The sequence below is a fragment of the Trichechus manatus genome, unplaced genomic scaffold (assembly GCF_000243295.1).
Source record: "Trichechus manatus latirostris isolate Lorelei unplaced genomic scaffold, TriManLat1.0 scaffold00077, whole genome shotgun sequence".
NCBI classification, from domain to species: Eukaryota; Metazoa; Chordata; class Mammalia; order Sirenia; family Trichechidae; genus Trichechus; species Trichechus manatus.
In genome coordinates this window covers 1,111,072-1,123,108 of record NW_004444013.1, presented here as the reverse complement: position 1 = coordinate 1,123,108, position 12,037 = coordinate 1,111,072, and the positions used below count along the sequence as shown (strand labels likewise).

Genomic DNA, 12,037 nt, shown 5'->3' with positions numbered 1-12,037 from the left:
TTAACAAAGAGAAATTTATTCTCTCACAGTCTAGTAGACTAGAAGTTCAAATTCAGGGTGTCAGCTCCAGGGTAAGGCTTTCTCTCTGTCGGTTCTAGAGGAAAGTCCTTGTCATCAATCTTCCCCTAGACTAGGATTTTCTCAGGTGCAGGGACCCTGGGTCCAAAGCACACGCTCTACTCTCAGCACTGCTTTCTTGGTGATATGAGGTCACCATGTCTCTCTGCTCACATTTCTCCTTTATATCTCAAAAGAGATTGGCTCAAGACACAATCTAATCTTCTAGTTTGAGTCCTGCCTCATTAACAACTGCCGCTAATCCCATCTCATCAACATCATACAGATAGGATTTACAATACACAGGAAAATCACATCAGATGACAAAACGGAGGACAATCACACAATACTGGGAATCATGGCCTAGCCACATTGACAGATATTTTTTGGGGACACAATTCAATCCATGACATTCCACCCTTTGGCCGCCCCCAAATTCATGTCCTTGCCACATGCAAAACACATTCACCCCATCATATCATAGCAAAACAAATCAACTCCGTGTCTAAAATCCAAAAATTCCTCTTCATCTGTGAAATCTAGAATACAAGTTATCTGCTTCCAAATTACAATGGCAGAACAGGCACAAGACAGACATTTCCATTACAAATGGGAGAAACTGTAGGGAAGGAAAGGATAACAGGCACCGAGCAAGTCAGCAGAACACATTACATTAGCCCTCAAGGCCAATTTACACAATGGCCCTTCCCTCCGGACTCTAGGTATTGGCCACACTTTACCGATTCTGAATGGAGGCCCCTCAGCCCTGGGTTTCAGCTTTGCCTTCCAGGCCCACTGGAATGTCAACTCTGCTCCCTCGGCCTGGACACATTTCAGTCCATGACAGACAGGCAACATGAATATCACCTGTAAGTACTGCACTCCTTTAAAAAAAAATCACCTGTATGAGACCAAATGGTCAACAATTACTTTAAAACAAAGATGAGGATGTAAGGGGGCAGGGAAATCAGATTAATAGAAATGGAACAACCAGAACAGAAATAATGAGAATGTTCATGCATGGTGAAGAATGTAACCAATGTCACTGAACAACATGTGCAGAAATTGTTGACTGGGAACCTAAACTTCTGTGTAAACGTTCACCAAAAACACAGTAAAATATTATTTAAAAAAAAAAAAAAAAGATGGGTACTGAATACCCAAGCAGGTCATTATGCTATTCTTTTTACCTTTGACTAGGCTGAAAAATTTTCCATAATAGACTTAGATTTTAATCAAGTGAAAAATAATTAACTGTTTCAATCTAGTCTGTGTCCCATGAAACAATTGAAGAAATATGCCCTATAATCCATACTCTCTGAGCATGAACATGTTGGGAAAGCAGGTGGGTGGAGATAACCTCCAAGGTTCCTTCAGACACTTGGATCTTATAAGGTTCAGTTACTTGGATTTTCAAACCAAAACCAATAAAAAGTAACACTTTAGGATAAATGAGAGTGTATCAAAATATAAAAGCTCACATTCCACTCTGAAAAAGCAATACAGGTGGCTCAATGAAGTGCAAAGTCAGAGAAAAAAGCTGTCACGTATCTGTGGTTCAAGGAAAGATAAGCCCAGAGACCTACAAAGACAATATAAGTTAGAGTTAAGCAGGGAACACAAATGAAGGTCCAAAAGGGCAGACTCCAGCTGAATATATTAATACTAAGCATGCTGCTTCCAAAGAGTGTAAAGCCCAGGCCTGGGGGAAGTCAATGTGAAATGGAAACCCAAGCAATGACATGGTCGGTGTCCACAATAATCGTGCAAAATAATGAGCAGTAATCAAAGAAGAGTGTGAAAATGTAACAGAGAAGACAGAGAAAGTGATTTAATCCTGGAACCAAGACCTGAGGCACAAAGCCCAGGATGTTTATGTCGGAAATCTGAGGACAAAGAAAGAACCAAGGATCAGGGCTGGGCAAGTGCATTCCCACGGCATCAAGTGCCAGCCCTGCTCGGCCTCCAGCCCCATTCTATCCGCACTTCCTGATAGCTCTACAACAGTGACCCAAAGCAAACTGTCAGACATAAACAACAGCTGGTGAGAAACCTCTGGACAAGCGGACCTTAGCGTTTTACGGGTCACGAAGACCTCTGAAAAAACATGAAAATTGATGGATTCCTCTTCAAAATCCCAGAAGATACACAAACGTTGGGCATAAATGTGGAGATTCATAATTCCCCTAAGCCATTTAACTGGTTCTTTCTCAAAATGTATTACTTAGTTGATCATTAGACCCTAGTCTGAGTATCTCAAAATATTTCAACTGAGGGGGAAGAGTTTTATAAAGAGCCACTAGCCCATTCACGTGGGGGTAGTGGTGACTCAGCGGTACAATTCTCACCTTTCTTGCGGGAGACTCGGGTTCGATTCCTGGCCAATGCACCTCATGAGCAGCCACCACCCTCTCTCAGTGGTGGCTTGTGTGCTATGATGCTTAACAGGTGTCCGCAGAGCTTCCTAAGGTGGACTAGGAAAGAAGGCCTGGCAATCTACTTCCAAAAGTCAGCCAATGAACTCCGTGGGTAACAACCATCTGATCTGCAACCAATCACGGGGATGGTGCAGGTCCTGGCAACGTTTCATTTCATTGTGCATGGGGTCACCATGAGTTGGGGGCCGACTTGACGGTAGCTAACAAAAACAGCGGCAGCTCATTCACACTCTCTGATGTGATGTTCTGGCCACCCATCCATCAACAGTGTACTCTGGCCTGATTGGTCCTCCATCAAGTCCTCCGTTCCTGCTACCTTGCCTGGCAGTTGTCCAACACCTACTCTCACTGCCAGGTCTCCTTCATCCAGCTGCTCCATCTTGGCCCTGGTTCTCTGGTGGCTGCTCCACACTGAGTCTTCCTGCTGCAGTCCCGCCAGCCTCCCTGGTAGTCCTCCAGACTGGCAATCTGCCTTACCCTTAGCTATAACCCAGTGGTTACGGCCCCTATCTTCCCCCCTCCCACCTCCTGCTGGCCATGAGTCAGCATCAGACTACTGTGCTCCCTCCTTCCTGGGAGCACACGTCCAGCTCTCTGAGTGCTCCCCACAAAGCCTACCCTTTCTAAGAGTAAGGTGAATAAGAAAGCACCCTCAGCTTCCTTCCCTCAGGGTGGACAGCCCCCCACTTCCTCAGGTGACAACTGTAGCTTACAGCTATCAGCTGCCACAGTGCTATGATGAAGGCAGCAGAATATACCATCAAAGAGTTCAAAAGTGCCATCTCAACTGCCACACTCATTTCAAAACAAGGTCTACTTTATTTTATTATGTTACTTTTCTAGTTACCATCCAACTATTCTCTTACTCTTCTCATGAAAACATCTTTAACAGGTAGTCTCACTACTGTGGTCCACAGACCGGCTCACCAGGAAGTTTATTAGAGGTGCAAATTCTTGGGCTCCTCCCTATCAGTTTCTGTCGAGTTGACCCCGAATCATGGCGATCCCGTGTGTGAGTACAACTGTGCGCCATAGGGTTTTCTTTTCTTTTTTTGGAACATTTTATTGTGGTTTGGGTAAACATTTACAGAGCAAATTAGTTTCCCATTCAACAATTTATACACATTTTGTTGTGTGACATTAGTTGCAATCCCCTCAATGTGACAGCACTCTACCCCTTTCCTCCCCAGATTCCCTGTTTCCGTTCATCCATCTTTCCTGCCCCTTCCTGTCTTCTGAACTCTTTTTTTTTTTTTTTGGCAAATGCTGCCCTTTTGGTCTCATGTGGTTGATTGTTCTGAGGGGCACGTTCCTCACAGGTGTTATTGTTCACTGTATAGGCCTGTCTGTTGTTTGACTGAAAAGTGATCTGAGAGTGGGTTCAGTTCCAGGTTTGAAGGGTGTCTAAGGGTCATAGTCTCAGGGCTTCCATCGGTCTCTATCATACCAGTAAATCTGGTCTTTTTTTTATGAATTTCAATTTTGTTTTATATTTTTCTACCACTCTGTCTAGGACCTTCTATTGTGATCCTGATCAGAGCGGTCGGTAGTGGTAACTGAGCACCATCTACTTCTTCTGGTATCAAGATAGTGGAGACTGTGGTTCATGTAGTCCATTAGTCCTTTGGACTAATTGTTTCCTTGAGTCTTTGATTTTCTTCACTCTTCTTTGCTCCAGAGGGGAAGAGACCAACAGTTGTATCTGAGATGGTCACTCACAAGCTTTTAAGACCCCAGATCTTACTCACCAGAGGAGGATGTACAATATTGTCTTTATGGACTATGTCAGTTGACCTATATGTCCCCCGAGACAATGGTCCTAAGCCCTCAAGCCCAGTGACTCTGTTCCTCAAGGTGTTTGGTTATGGCTAGGCAGTTTTCATAACTATGCCCTCTTGTGCTCTACTATATACATGGATATATTTATAGCACACACAAATGCATATGTGGAAATATCCTCTGCGAAACCTATATATGCTCTTGGGTATACTCCCATACGCCATCATACACCTGTTCAGCTTTCATATCTACCTATGTATCCGCTTGTAATTTATTGTTTGTTATTGCTCTTACTGCAGGATTGTGTATGTTATAGTATTTACCGTTGTTGCCTTTTATTCTCGCAAACCTCAGTGTCTTCCTTTGCCTTGGTCATGTTGTGCTGACTTCTCCTGTATTGTGCATTGACTTTCCCTTCGCCCAAGTTAATACATGTCTACAATCCAGTTGTCTATGGCCATACCACCCTGAACGTGCCCAATCTCATCTGATCTCAGAAGCTAAGCAGGGTCAGGCCTGGTTAGTACTTGGATGGGAGACCGCCTAGGAATACTGGGTGCTGTAGGATTAGAAGGAGCACTGGTGGCACAGTGGTTAAGAGCTTAGCTGCTAACCAAAAGGTTGGCAGTTTGAATCCACCAGATGCTCCTTGGAAACCCTATGGGGCAGTTCTATTCTGTCCTATAGAGTTGCTGTAAGTTGGAAATGACTTGACGGCACACAACAATAACACTATCTAGTTAGTAGTTTTCCCTCTCTCCCCCTCTCATCCCTGGTAACCATCAAAGAATGTTTCTTTCTGTGTATAAACCTTTTCTTGACTTTTTGTAACAGTGGTCTCATACAATATATGTCCTTTTGTGACTGACTTATTTCACTCAGCATAATGTCCTCCAGGTTCATCCACGTTGTGAGATATTTCGCATATTCATCAATATTCTTTAATGCTGCGCAGTATTCCATTGTGTGTATATATCACAGTTTGTTTATCCATTCATCCGCTGATGGGCACTTAGGTTGTTTCCATCTTTTTGCTATTGTGAATAATGCTTCGGTGAACTTGGCTGTGCACGTCTATTTGTGTCACGACTCTTACTTCTCTAGGATATGTACGTAGTAGTGGGATTGCTGGATAATAAGGCATCTCTATTTCTGAGTTTTTAAGGAAGTGCCACACCGTTTTCCACAGTGGTTGTACCATTTTACAATCCCACCAGCAGTGTATGACCAGAGTTCCAATTTCCCCATACCCTTGCCAGCATTTGTTTTCTGTTTTTTTTGACCATTGCCATTTTTGCTGTGGTGAGATGGTATCTCGTCGTTTTGATTTGCATCTCTCTAAGGGCTAATGATCGCGAGCATCTCTTCATGTATTTGTTGTCCGCTTAAATGTCCTCTTTGGTGAAATGCTGTTCATGTCCTTTGCTCACTTTTTAATTGGATTGTCTTTTTGTTATTGAGGTGTTGAAGTTTTCTATAAATTTTAGAGATTAGTCCCTTGCCACATATGTTGCTGTCAAAATTTTTTTCCCCCAGTCTGTAGGTTCTCTGTATCCTCTTTTGGAGAAGTCTTTTAATGTGCATAAGTGATTAATCTTTAGGAGGTGCAACTCGTCTAGTTTATCTTCTATTGTATATGCTTTTTAAGTTATGTTTGATAGTCTATTTATGCCATAAACTCAGGGTCCCTAGGTTTGTCCCTATTTTTTCTTCCATGATCTTTATAGTTTCAGGTTTTACATTTAGCTCTTTGATCCCTCTTGATTTAGTTTTTGCATATGGTGTGAGGTATGGGTCCTGTTTCATTTTTTCTGCAAATGGATATCCAGTTTTTCCAACAACATTTGTTAGATTTTCCCTTCCTCATTTAATGGATTTCGGCCCTTTCTCGAAGATCAGCTGTCCATAGGTAGATGGATTTACTTCTGGGTTCGCAATTCTGTTGCATTGGTCTATGTGTCTGTTGTACCAGTATCAGGCTGTCTTGTTTACCGTGGCGGTACAGTAAATTTTGAGATAAGGGAGTGTGAGGCCTCCTACTTTGTTCTTCTTCTCAGTAGTGCTTTACTTATCCCAGGTCTCCTTCCTTTTCATTTAAAGTTGGTGATTAGTTTTTCCATCTCTTTAACGAATGTTGATGGAATCTGGATCAGAATTGCATTATAGATGGCTTTAGGAGTACTGACATTTTCACAATGTTAAGTCTTCCTATCCATGAGCATGTATAGTCTTCCACTATACAGGTCTCTTCTGTTTTTTTTGTAGCACTCTTTTTGCAGTTTTCTTTGTATAGGTCTTTTATATCCCTGGTTAGGTTTATTTCCTAAGTATTTTATCTTTTTAGGGGGCTATTATAAATGGTATTGTTTTCCTGATTTCCTTTTTGGAGTTCTCTTTGTTAGCACAGAGGAATCCAACTGATTTTTGTATGTTGACCTTGTACCCTGCCACTCTGATGATTCCTTCTATTAGTTCCACTGGCTTTCTTGTAGAATCTCTGGAATTTTCTATGCATAGGATCATATCATCTGCAAATGAGGATAGTTTTACTTCTTCCTCACTAATTTGGATGCCTTTTATTTCCTTTTCTTGCTTTATTGCTCTGGCTAGGACTTCCAGTATAATACTGAATAAGAGTGGTGGTAAAGGGCATCCTTGTCTGGTTCCCATTCTCAAACAGATTACTTTCAGTCTCTTTCCATTGAGAATGCTGCCTGTTAGATTTGTATATGTGCCCTTAATTATATGTTGAGGAATTTCCCTTCTATTCCTATTTTGCTGAGAGTTTTTACCAGGAACGGGTGTTGGATTTTATCAAATGCCTTTTCTGCATCAATTGATATGATCACGTGGTTCGTTTCCTTTATTTATGTGGTAGATTACACTGACTGATTTTGTAATGTTGAACCATCCCTGCATACCTGGTATGAATCCCACCTGATCATAGTGGACTATTTTTTTTGATATGGTATTGGATTCTATCGGCTAGGATCCTGTTGAGAATTTTTGTGTTTATATTCATGAGGGAGGGATACTGGTCTATAATTTTCTTTTTTAGTGGTGTCTTTGCCTGGCTTTTGTGTCACGGTTATGCTTGCTTCATAGAATGAATTTGAGAGTATTCCATCCTTTTCTATGTTCTGGAATCGTTTGACTAGAATTGGTGTCAGCTCTTCTGTGAATGTTTGGTAGAATTCTCCAGTGAAGCCATCTGGGCCAGGGTTTTTTTTTTTGTTGTGGTTGGTAGTTTTTTAATGATCTCTACAATTTCTTGTTTTGTTATGGGTCTGTTCAAATTTTCTACCTCCGTTTGTGTTAGTTTGGGTAGTGTGTTTCTAGAAATTTGTCCATTTCTTTTAGGTTTTCTAATTTGTTGGAGTACAGTTCTTCATAGAACTGTTATTATCCTTTTTATTTCATTTGGTTCTGTTGTAACGTCACCCATCTTATTTCTTACTTGTGTTATTTGCATCTTCTCCTTCTATTATCAATTTGGCCAGTGGTTTGTTGATTTTATTAATCCTTTCAAAGAACCAACTTCTAGTCTTATTGATTCTATTGTTTTTCTATTTCATTTATTTCTGCTCTAATTTTTATCATTTCCTTTCTTCTGATGACTGTGGGCTTTTTTTCCTGCTCTTTTTCTATTTGTTGGAGTTGTATGGTTAAGGCGTTGATTTCAGCTCTTTCTTCATTTTTGATGTGTGCATTCATTGCTATAAATTGACCTCGGAGCACTGCCTCTGCTGTGTCTCAAAGGTTTTGGTATGTCGTGTTTTCATTCTCATTTGATTCTTGGAATTTTTTAATTTCATTTTTTATTTCTTCTATTACCCAGTGGTTTTTAAGCAGTATGTTACTGAGTTTCCATGTATTTTGTTTTTTTCCCTGTTGTTTCTGTTATTGATTTCTAATTTTATAGCATCGTGATCCAAGAAGATGCTTTGTATTATTCTGATGTTTTTGAATTTCTTGAGGCCTGCTTTGTGGCCTAACATATGGTCTATTCTGGAGAATGATCCACGTGTGCTGGAAAAGAATGTGTACTGTGCTGTTGTTGGGTGGAGTGCTCTGTATATGTCTATGAGATCAATTTGGTTGACTGTGTTGCTTAGATCTTCTATATCTTCATTGAATTTCTTTGTAGTTGTTCTGTCGTTCATTGAAAGTGGTATATTAAAGTCTCCTACTATTATTGTGGAGTTGTCAATTTCTCTTTTCAATTCTGCTAGTTTTATATATTTTGGAGCTCTTTCATTGGGTGAGTAGATATTTATTATGGTTATGTCCTCATGTTGGACTGACCCTTTAATCATTATATAATGCCCTTCCTTGTCTCTTATGTTGGTTTTTTGCCTTAAAGTCTATTTCACTGGAAATTAGTATTTCCACTCCTGCTCTTTTTTGGTTGCCGTCTGCTTATTTTTATCCATCCTTTGATTTTTAGCTTATTTTTATCTTTGTGTCTAAGGTGTGTCTCTTGTAGGCAGCATATTGATGGGCTGTGTTTTCTTATCTATTCTGCCACTCTCTGTCTCTTGACTGGTGCATTTAATCCATTTATACTTACTGTAATTATTGATAGGTATGAATTTACTGCTGTCATTTTGTCGTGCTTTTTCTGTGGTGCTGATGCCTTCTTTGTTTCGAATATTTTTCTACGCTGAGTTCTTTTTATAGATTTTCATTTCCTTCATTGTTGTTGATTTTGTGTTTACTCAATCTTTATGGTTTTATTTTTTATTTTGGTGATAAAGTTTATTTTTTTTGTGGTTACTCTGAAATTTACTTTTATCTTCCTAAGTTTAACATAGGCTGTTCTTTCTTGATATTGCCTTGACTTCCTCTCCATATGGAAGTTCTGTAACCATGCCATTTATCCCCTTTTTGTTCTGAAGCTGTCATCGTTTACAGATTGACATCTCTGGTTCCCTATTTTCAGTTTTGTAGCTTTATTCTGAAAAATCTTTATCTGGGTTAGTTTCCAGGTAATGTTGTTATGTGTCTTAATCTCAGATTGTTGTCTGACGTTGTTGGTTCTCTGTCCGAAGGACTCCCTTTAGTATTTTTTGTAAGGTTGGTCTGGTTTTTACAAATTCCCTTAATTTCTGTTTACCTGGCAATGTTGTAATTTTGCCACCATATTTGAGGGACAATTTTGCTGGATATGTAACTCTTGGTTGGCCATTTTTTTCTTTCAGAGTTTTACATGTGTCATTCCATTGCCTTCTTGCCTGCATGGTTTCTGCTGAAAAATCAGAGTTTAGTCTTATTGGTTCCCCTTTGTAGGTCACATTTCGTTTTTCCTGAGCTGCTCTCAGAATTCTTTCTTTGTCTTTGGTTTTGGAAAATTTGATTATGATAAGTCTTGGTGGGTTTTATTTGGGGGGTGTCTATCCTATTTGGGCTTCATTGACCTTCTTGGATGGATATCTTCTCATCTTTCATGATATTAGGGAAACTTTCTGCCAGCAAATCTTCAAAAATTTTCTCTGTGCTTTTTTTTGTCTCTTCCTGTTCTGGAATTCTGATCATGCGTAAATCATTCCTCTTGATAGTGTCCCACATAACTCTTAGGCTTTCTTCATTTTTCTTCTTTCTTTTTTCTGATTGTTCCTCTAACAGACTGGTATCAAAGTATTTGTCCTCTATTTCACTGATTCTGTCTTCCACTGTTTCAATTCTACTCCATTGTCCTTCCAATGCATTAACTATTTCTGAAATTTTAGTGTTAATCTTCTGGATTTCTAGTTGCTTTTTTCGTATGGTTTCTAATTAGCTATTTATTTTGTCATTTTGTTCTTGTATTTTTTTCCTGAATCCTTCTAGGATTTTGTCTGTGGTTTCCTTGATCTTTTTTGAGAGCTCTTGGAGGGCCCAATATATGTCTTTTTAATTCCATATCAGGTAGTTCCATTACTATTTCTTCCTCAGGGAGGTTTCCTGGTTCTTTATTTTGGTCACTTGCTGGAGCCATATTGTCCTGCTTCTATAGGTGATATAATAATGTCTCATTTCTGAAGCATTAAGGTGTTATTATATTTATTTATTATATGTTTGTTTGCTGCACCCTGATTTTTTATGATGTTTTGTTTTGATGTATCCGGGCAGGTAGGACAGGCGTGCTGCTCTGGTCGCTAGTCTGGCTGCAATGGAGCGCTCGCCACCTGTCTTTGAGTGCATGAGGTAGTGGCCAGGTGTGTGAGCGTGGGTCTCTGTTTGCTGGTCTTGTAGGGTGGCTGAGGGAGGACTGTGTGGATGTTGGCTGCCGTCTGTTGGTCCAGCGGCACTTGCTGAGTGGGTGGGGCAGCAGGTGTGGTGGTTGTGGCTGGCTACTATGGGTGTGGTCGTCACCTCTCACTACATTGGGGGTGAGTGGCATGCAGGTGGACAGCTAGTTGTGCTACTGCTATCACTCTCCTGGCAGGGGGAAGGGAGTGGCAGGTGGGCACATATGCAGCTGTGTGGCTGCCACCTCTCGCCAGGTGGGGGAGGGAATGGCAAGCAGGTGTGTGCACAGTTGCACTGCCACTGTCTCTCACCAGATGAGGGGTGGGGGAAGGGAGCTTGGCTGGGCTGGCAGGCCAGAGGGGCAGTTGGGGCTGGGGGCAAGAGGGGACACTTGGACCTCGTCCCCTGGCAGTTGGGGCTGTAGAGATGGGGAAGTTTGTGCCACTACTCACCAGGAGGGTGGGGGGGGGGAGCATGCACCTCTAACTGGGCAAGAGGACCTTGGATATTCCTGTCAGCTGCAGCCAGCAATCAGGATCTTATTTCACTCCAGGTATGTCTACACAGTTACTCTGCATCCTGTTGGGAAATTCTGTACAGTTGCCTGCTGTGTCCCTCACTTGATATTGCTGCTGTCTTTCTTTCAAGATGGCCACACTGTGCCAGGCTGCTCTGTCTTCTCTTTCATTGTTTTCAGGTCAGTTTCTTCTTCTAATCAGTGTTTGATATAGTTCTTTATCCTTTCATTTGATGCTCAGGGTTCCAGGATTGTCATCTATACTTGTTTCACTTGGTTTCTCATCAGGTCTTTGCCACAGAGGGACAGTGCAGTGTGTCTGATTCAGCCTCCATGTTGGCTGGAAGTCCACTCCATAGGGTTTTTAATGGCTGACTTTTCGGAAGCAGATCACCAGGCCTTTCCTACAAAGTGCCTCTGGGTGGACTCAAACCTCCAATCTTTCAGTCAGCAATGAGCATGTTAACCCTTTCCATCACCCAGGGACTCCAGGGCTCCACCCTGGACCTACTAAATCAATATCTGGGGGTGCGGCCTGGGAATCTGTGTTTTAACAAGCCCTTCCAGGTGACTCCCATGTGTGCTGAGATTCGAAAAGCACTGGCTTCTCCTCAGCTTTCTCATTTCCTGTTCACTCCGTACCCCAGAGCAGTGTGCTTCCTACCACTACACTGCTGTTGCTAAGGTCACCTATGAAGTGCGTACTGTCAAATCTAAAAACTGTTTTTCAGTTCTTACCTTACCACTACTGTACTGCCATATTCCACATGGCTAGTTACTCTTTAAAATTCAACCCTTTAGGGGTTTTTTGAATCTACTCCACTGCACTCAACAGTAACAGGGATTCTTTACCTTTTCTGGTGTCAGAGACCCCTGAGAAGCAGATGAATGCAATGGAATCTGTAAGACTACACAACTATTTCAGGGGTTCATGGACCACTGGTACCCACCATGAACCCTGAATTAAGCCTCCTTGCTCTGCCTTCCTAGATTCCAGGTGGCTCATTCTCCTGGT

The 12,037-nt window shown here is 41.5% G+C and overlaps 1 protein-coding gene and 1 pseudogene across 1 annotated transcript in view; one reads left to right on the top strand and one right to left on the bottom strand.

Annotated features, from left to right (window-relative positions):
- FKBP6 (FKBP prolyl isomerase family member 6 (inactive)) overlaps positions 1-12,037 on the bottom strand; it is a 68,930-nt gene that overhangs the window by 32,113 nt on the left and 24,780 nt on the right. The gene's annotated exons all lie outside the window — the stretch shown is intronic.
- On the top strand, positions 4,724-4,842 carry LOC111821331 (uncharacterized; annotated as a pseudogene).